Source organism: Megalops cyprinoides, chromosome 3, assembly GCF_013368585.1.
Source record: "Megalops cyprinoides isolate fMegCyp1 chromosome 3, fMegCyp1.pri, whole genome shotgun sequence".
NCBI classification, from domain to species: domain Eukaryota; kingdom Metazoa; phylum Chordata; class Actinopteri; order Elopiformes; family Megalopidae; genus Megalops; species Megalops cyprinoides.
In genome coordinates this window covers 46,885,149-46,894,243 of record NC_050585.1, presented here as the reverse complement: position 1 = coordinate 46,894,243, position 9,095 = coordinate 46,885,149, and positions in this window count along the sequence as shown.

The following is a 9,095-nucleotide window of genomic DNA, read 5'->3' as shown; positions in this document are numbered from 1 at the left end:
AGCTGATAGATGCATATGTGAACATATTAAGGGGATTTCTGAAAGATTTTGGACTGTTGGAAAGTTGAAAATGAATGCCATATCCTCCTATCATTTACTTTTCCACAGAAATGTACCATTTTCAAAATGCCAAGATATGTTCACACTCAATTTAACTTGGATAATATTCTTAATGGCCCTGTGTTTAGTGTATGACTTTTTTATATTTCATCATTGCTTCAGTTTCACACAAGCATTAACGCATGTTGACACCTGTTGTTCAAGCTCTCCAAGGAGCTGAAGTTGTAAAACAAGTTTATTTGCTCATAAAGCTGATTGTGCCTGAGACTTTTGGGCATGGTGTTGTAAAAAGCCATTTCCTTTTGTACTTCAATGGAACTGGCTTTGAGTTACAGCCCATCAACCTTGAGCACACACTCAGCATTTCATAAGATTGCAGGAGGGAGTTCATCCCCATGGACATGGCCTACCAAAGCTGAAAAATAATCCAATTCATGGTCAGTCTCAAAGGGAAATCTCTTTCTTTCACCACCTTTTTTTTTTGCTTTGCAACATATAAAGGAGACAGCATCTCACAAACAAGGAATGGACAAACCTGTTTCTGGCACTACTTTTTTTTTTTACTTTACTCAGTGTTACTTTAGTCAGTGGTACTCAGTATTTCCTTGGCATCCCGTGTGTGTGAAAATGTTGTCACCGTGTCACAAAAACATTGTGAGGGTGTTGTACATCTTGATTGTTCGAAAGAGCAACCCGATTTGTGTTTATTATCTCTCCAGGGATGTGCCTCACATGAAGAGCACACCCTCAAGCTTTCCATGTCGCTCTCTAGTTCTCTCACCCCCCCCGCTCCTCCCTCCCGCTCCCGCTCTCCGTCTCAGAATGTCCTGTGCAATGAAAACTCCGCTCTCTGCATGTCCTGACAGGCGAAAGGTGAAACCAAAAGCATGTTTTTAGCGATCTGGCACACAAAAGCCTTGTCGAACAGATCACAGCAGGCACTCGGCAGCCGCAGAGAGAGAAAGAAAACAAGGTGGGGCATCGCTTACCTGACACTGAAAATAATCACTGTGTTCTTTGCCGATGTGATTTATAGCTCAGATCCACAACACAATCAGCGGTGATTACCTGAGCAGAGAAACACCCTTGCCGCTAGATTTATGCAACTGTTTATGGAATGATGGAGCGCTTTCTGCAGAGCGAAAAGGAAAAAAAAACAGAGAGGAAACAGCCCGAATGACAATATTTTGGGTTGTCATGTTGCCTCATGTAAGACGGCTACATTTGCACCAGACAGGAAGGAGTGAGCCCACTTTGACAGATCTTCTTCTATTACTCATAATATAAGTGTTGAAGGCAGCTGTCTGGGGCTTCCTTTGCATTTAATTTATACTAATGGTCTTCCTGGTGTCTTACAGCTGCAGTTATGCTCGCTAATGAAGCAAGAGCTTGCACGTTGTCAAAATCAGTTAGTCTTTCATGGGATGCTCCTCAAAAAAGACCCTGATAGAATTACACAATGGGTCAAACTCGACAAACCAGTTTTAAATGCTAAGATAACAAAAACCTAAGCTGATTCATTCTGAAAGGAAAGGGCAGGCAATTTACACTGCAGTTCTTTGCTGCTGGGAAATTCACTGAGGTAGTGTCCGGAAGAAGGTCGTTAAATTGTGGACTAGAATGGTCATGTCATATTACTCATCTTACCAGCACAATTACCAGGTTCTGAGGATGGATCAGGAGAATATCTAAATTCCAGCCAGAAAATGTTGTGAAACCAGACATGCAAGCTTGAGATTTAAGTCATGTGAATTGCTGTGCTATAATCTGTGAAAATGTGACTGAAGGCAACTTGATGGCCTTCTGAAATGAATAATTCAATCTTACTAATGAGGCTGAGCATGTCACCAAAACCAGCATGGTACTGCCGAGCTGATGTGACTTCCCCTCTGCTGAGATGCACTTTGCACTTGGGTGGTTAATGATTCCTCAGATATTAAAAACAAATACATTTCTTCCATTTTTACAAGGTTTATCATAAAAAAGGACCAGCTGCTATCAACTGCTATCTCAGTTTGATATAACTCAGACATACACATAATACAATAAGCAGATACAAACAGATAATAATAATAATAATAATAATAATAATAACTCGCACAATTGTGAGAGCCACTCAGCTTTCTCAGTGAGAGCCTCACAGTATTGGAGTGCAATACCATGGCACATACAACACACTAGTCATGGCTCATCATCAATCAAGTATGTAGGCTTCTTTGGATGATCTTTCAGGGTGTCCTGGGACAGTGGGTTGTCTAGACCCCAAAGCCTGTCCATGGGTGTCCCTCAAGGCTCTGTACTTGGCCCCCTCCTTTTCTCTCTTTCCATGCGATCTCTTGACTTTGTCATCTCCTCTCATGGTTTTTCATACCCCTGATCTGCTGACGACACTCAACTTTTCCAGTCTTTCTGCTATCTGACATCTCTGTGTGCATCTCAGCTTGCCTGAAGGATATTTCACCATAGCCTAAAGCTTAACCTGGCTAAGAAGGAGGTGCTTTACATCCCCTCCAGGTCCTCCCTGTTTCAAGACCTCAAAATTCCTCAAAATAGACTCCACAAGCTAATAGCACTACTGCTGTCAGAAGCCTTGGCGTAATGCTTGATCTCAGGTTGCAGTGGTGAGTCGAGTTTGCAGATTCTTTTTGTACAACATCCAAAGGACCTGCACCCTGCCTCACTATGTATTCTATGCAGCTCCCAGTTCAGGCCCTGGTCCTCTCACACCTGGACTACTGTAACTCCCTCTTTGCTTGTCTTCCTGTCTGTGTCATCAAACCCCTGCAATTGATCCAGAACACAGCTGCATGATTACTGTACAACCCCCCCTAAATACAGTCAAGTTACACCCCTCCTCACCTCACCGGCTTTCTTTTACCCTCGCATCAAGTTTAAAACCTTGGTGCTAGCATGCAGGACAGTGAATGGGAAAGCCCCCTCGTACCTACAATCGATCTTCAAACCATACGTACCGCCCAGATCACTACGCTCTGTGACCATTGGAAAACTCAGTGTCCCATTCCGACAGGGTTGTTCCTGTCAGACAAAATGCCTGTCTGCTCCCTCAGCGGTGGAATGAGCTTCCCACAGGGGGTCAGGACAGCAGAATCGCCAGCCATCTTCCAATGCAGACTGAAGACCCACCTCTTCAGACTGTATCCCGGTTTCACCTCAATCCCCACTCCTAACACAATTGTATTACTTGCAGTTTATTTTACGTGTAGTATCGCAATGTGTTTTATATTCTGTGATCTAGTGACTGTGATGTACAAAGTGTGTGTACTTCCCTTAGTTTCTAGGCTGTCTAGGCTGGTTGCACAAGTTAACTTGTGGTGGGGCTTCAACAGTGTTTATGCTGTTAGCCTGGCCCGACACTGTTGCTCGTTCAGCTCGAATGGTTACACTTCTGTTTTTCTGTGCTTGAAGTCGTTCCGGATAAGAGCCTGCTAAGTGAATGTAATGGAAATAATGTGATGTAGGCACAATACTTAAGGTAAATGACATGCATTCAAATAGTCATGTTCCTTTGTTATGGCCCTATCACCTGTTTGGGTCTTCTCTATTAGTGTACTGTGGGTTGTGTAGTTTGGTGTACTTTTTGTGCCAAGGATATAACTATGTAGTCGTTACTGTTTGCTTTTGCCTTTGTTTTTCGTTCACTAATTTGGGTAAATTTGCCCTGTCTGAGATGTTCTGCTCCTTGTTGTGTGTTGCTCTTGTCCTGTGGCTTCCCATGTGCTTTTGTTACTTGTGTTTTCTGATATATAATGTGCATTGACCTGTGTCCCATGTCATTTCATATTCCAAGTTTCCCATATTTTTTATTGCTTGCAATGTCTTTTGTATGTCTTTTAATTACCTTCCCAGGGATTGCAGATAAAAACTAGTTTTTTTTCCTAATGCTGGTTTTTGGCTAATTTACAGTCTATTATCAATACACCCAATAAAATAAATAACAATAATAACAGCAGCAACAAGAATTGTGTACTATCAGGTCTACAGTTGGAACTGTGAATTGAGTGCGGATTTAGGGTAATTTCCAAGTAACACAGACAGACTCTGTTTATGAGAAACATAACATTAACATTTTTAAAGCATTTCTCAAGCTGTAAAGGCTTCCATTTGAGTTCCTGGTCTAGAATTTCACAAGGTTTTGTTAATATGTAAAGTGTAAATACTATAGCTTAAATTGTTGTGTGTATTTTAAGGTTTCAGTCACATGATGAATTTTGTTAGTTCTTTATGTTGAATGTCTGTCTGTCTATCCTGTTTGCGTCTTGTCTGTTAGTTTTATATGGACTCTCCTAAGGTTTGGAAAAGAAATCAACAGGAATGAATAAACACTAAAAACATAAGCATCTTTCTCATCTTCCTGTATGTCTGTCTCCCTGTCTGTTCCATCTTTCTCTCTGTAGTTCTCTGTCTGGGACAGGCAGGTAAACAAACAGACAGAATCTCCCTCATTTGCTAATTATTACAAGTGACCCCCCCATCTACACATGCTTAACTTGCTTTGCTTTTGCCATATTGTACATTAAAAGCAAAATACCACAGTGTGTGTTCACAATTGTAAACATTTTAACATGTAATGTAAATTAATTGCATGTAAATATACTGTACATTTAGTATAGATGCACACATTAATGGAGGAAACATGCAGAAACTATGCCCTGTGTTCTCCTCAGGAGTGGGTAAACCTCCACTCAACTCAGCACAACCCAGACCTGCATGGCTCATACCAGCGGCTGTTGTGATTAAACCAGCAGTAAAATCCAGTTAAAACTTGTCTGTTCCAAGCATATGGGCACAAGAAAAGCAGAGATTAATGAGAAAAATATCACAAGGCTCAGCTCTAGGGTAGCTCTGGTTTTGTGGATGAGCCATTTCACTTTTCTCCAGTTCAAGATCTGAACAAAGGCACCCTTTAAGTTCGACATCAGCCTCATTCCTCATTCATTCCGGACATTTGTTTTCGTGCTTGACTCTAACAATAGCTGGATAACCCTGTCTCCCACTCAATACCCAGGCATCGGTCTATTCAAAAGTGACATGTACCATCTATTGAGAGTGGTGGTATTGAAAAGTGGATCTATTCAATCCACAATTAAATAACCAATACTGCTAACAAACTATAGACAATGTGAGTCAGAGGGGAAGATAAGTACTCATGTTTACCTTTAAAACATTTGTCTCCCAGCTCCTCCTGTCTCCCAGTATGTGATGTGACTGTCCATCCCAAACTTTGGACTCTGTATTGCATTACATTACATTAGTGTCATTTAGTAAGATGCTCTTATCCAGAGCGACTTACAATTTCATCCATTTATGTAGCTGGGAATTTACTGAGTTTCTATAAAACTGTGAGTTTTATTATTAGTGGTGCATTGTGCTGGAGAAATGTTATGAAGACTTGTAAGGACTTTTTTCCATTGTTGAATCAGTTTGTACAAACGTTACTGTTAATCATTCTACCACATGTTGAGCAGTGAGAGTTATAAAACCTGGTGGCTTTGTGGTGTTAAAGTCTTTCCCAGTCATTCCAGCAATAAACCATGCAAGGAGCAAATATGGAGGTAGGCAGTGAATTTTTGCTCCGCCCAGCAGAGGGCATTATGGGACACAGGGCTGCAGTCTAACATCTCAGCAGCAGAAGGAAAGAGGCATGAGCATGAATTCTTTAGACCAAGACAACACCCTCTCCCTCTTCCAGCTAAAGCGGAATACTTCTAACTGCCCCAATCACTCTTTCTCTTTCTTTTTGTCAAGGGAAACTGGCTGTTTCTGAGCCACCTCTTTCACCTCCTTGTCTTTCATTTTCTCTGTAACCTACTGGTAGATATCCCCTGTTTTGAATTCAGGAATGTAAAGATGAGGAAATTGTTCAGGACAATGTGAATGATGTGCGTGTGTGTGTGTGTGAGAGAGAGAGAAAGAGGCAGCACACTCAGGTATAACAGGATGGACAGAGGATGGGAGCACTGGGTCTCAGACAATGAGACAATGGCTGATGGGATGATCGATGAAGAGGTGAGTGAATGAGTCAAAGGATGGATGGATGGATGGACAAATAAAAGAATGGATAAATGGATTGACAAGCCTAAGGCTGGGATAATGGGATGGGTAATGAGTAACTAGGTGGAATCAGAGTCATCTAAAACTGACACTCGGTGATGTTTTTTTTTGGGGGGGGGTGAATTGTTGTGTCTGGATGAAGAAGTAAAGTTGTGCTTTGTGTCTAAGGTTCACAAGCTGCTTCCCACAGATGCAGATGTTGCAGAAGTTGAATAACAGTACAGTGAGACACGCTACACAGACACAGACAGGGGAGATTCCTGCAGGGAGGAAGAGGAAGAAGATCCCCGATACTCACTTGTGGCTGAAGGAGGCATCCCTCTCACGAAAAGAATGGATTACCTGATGGCTGCTGTGTTACAAAACACAATCGATTATTTTAACACATTACCGAAAAAGACAACAAAGTTCTATTTTTTCCTGGCGCATTCTGTCCTACGTACACGCTCATTCCACCTTCCTGTTAGTCCAGAGAATGGTAACGTCATGGTGACTTGTTGCCAAAGTGCTCCCTCGTGTGGTTATCAATGGATATCACAGGCAATAATTTCAGGTCATTTAGTGCCTCTGGATTTCTTCCTCTGGAAAACATATGATACAACAGCACTCAAACTTCTTACTTTTGTGACAAATATACAAACTCAGACCTGCTCCTGTGACTGTAAAGTTCACACTCTTCTATCATATTAATCATTATTTTGCATTTTCTCTCATAAATTCCATCAATACAGCGATGCCACACAAAAAAACACGACACAAAGAACGGTTGCACCAAAAACATTTTATTCTATAAAAGGAGAGGGGTAATCACGACTGTACAGGGAAACTGACTTTTCACACCATTTCTCACAGTATCAAAAAGCTCGCGTTTTCCTCGCTGATCTTTACACATTTGTTCTGTACAAATACAAAAGAAATAATATCAATTATTTGTATTATTATAACAATAACTGCATTGCACTGAGTATTATATTACTGGCCCATAAGTTACTGCATTCAATATAAAATACCTATGATTCTGCGGTTTTTTTTTTTTTTTTTAAGATTTAATCATGATGAGTAGAAGCACACGCGCGCACACACACGCACACACACAAAAGCCCCATCATTTACACCATCCTTACATTTGGTGGCGCTGTTTCCTTCGATTGATCAGTAACTAGTCAATCAATGTGCACCCCACAATTCATCGCTAACAGTCGCATACCGCGTTTTTGTACCAACTACAACACGTAGTCGTGCGAAAAGTTGTTTATTGGGATCTATCGGAAGCGCACCGTCAAAACGGTTGTCTTCATATCTTTGAAACGATCCCGTGCCCAACTGCAAACAGCAGGGTCACTAAGGTTTGCCGAGCGTCATAATGTCATAATGTATCACTTCATTCCGATCTACTGGCGGGTTGTTAAAACAGGGCTCTCTTGAAACGTCCTTTATCCCGTGTGATTTCGCGCTGATCTCTCACTACACTGGCTCAGTACGTTATCCGTCGGTATGTCAACTGTCGAGTCGGGATGTGAGGGCCACCCGTGAGGCGGGCGAGGGCCACTCTGTCACACTTCGTGTCGGGAGTCGCGGATCTCGCTGACAAAGATATGGAAAATGACAGAGACATCAGTGCTTCGCAGTCTCTGTGGGGACGCCATCAAATCGCACATGCTCACCACGTCACGAATATGGTACTCTCCATGCAACACAAGTGGGCAAAAAACACACGTGGAGCTGATCTCATATCATCAAAAAGCCAAACAATAACACATTTCATAAAAACCAAAAGGTAGAAGGGAGGGGGTAAAGCATGTTTCACATTGTCTAGTCAGTGTTAAAAATAGAAATCCACCCGTTACGTTTATTCTGGACTCTTAATTATATACATTATGTACACTTTTCATTTATTTTGAATTATTCCTCATTGTCCTCATGCCTATTAACGGTTTACAAAAATGAATTGCAATTGAATCCATATCTTTTTAAAAAGATGTGCTTCGTAACACTTCAGAATTAAGCAAAATGGATGAGAAAAAAAATCTGAGCATTGTCCTGTTCACTGGGCCAAAGGTCTCGGTTTTCTACGCATGCTCCTAACGCCAGCAAAAAAGGCTACAGGCCGCAGGCATTTTTGAGCTGTTTTTGTTTTTTGTTTTTTTTTTTGAGCGAGGCATTTTTGATTTGCACGCAATCGTCTTCATAAACTGGCCTCAGCGATACAATGGCTATGAGAAAGTGGCAGCCCCCCTTTACTGTAGATGCGGTTCGGATTCGCGATTCCATCCGTACCGCGCAAGCTGTGCGTAGTAACAGCAACACAAAGCACGTGTGGTTTCGCCGCTGCATTCCGACAGCGCTTGGGGTGAGGTCTGTGTGTGTTGCATAATCGAATAACCCCGGGCAGGAGCTAAAAACGGTCAGTTTATAATACAGGAACTACATTATACGCAGCAAGGGCCGGTCGGGTAAAAAAAAAAAATGGGGGGTTGGTCGGGGTGGCACAGGGGTACTTGCGATTCTCGGGCTACTGTGACATCCAAACGCGCATAACGAATCGCCTTTACGTCATTTAGGCTGTGATGCTTAAAACTAGGCTTGAAGTAACTGCATGTGCCCACAATGCTTCTCCTCCAGTATGAAACCATGACACAGCCTCGCACAGTTACACACACACACACACACACACACACAAACACACAAATACACATAAAGCTCCCCTGCTCCCTGTGAGAAACACCTTTGTAGTCTCAAACTTTCAATTTCATAGCCTTATCAAAAGTGAATAATTATTTTTTTATTAAAAAAGACAATGTGTTCATCTCTGTCTTCTGGGAGATGTTACTTTCGATAAAAGCCAACATAGGCAACCGTGAACTAAAAGCCTTTAATAATACAGAAATAAGCAACATGAACACTGTTATCCAACAACTCTAAAATTTTAGGGAAGATGCTAGGTTTTGATTGACAACAAAGTA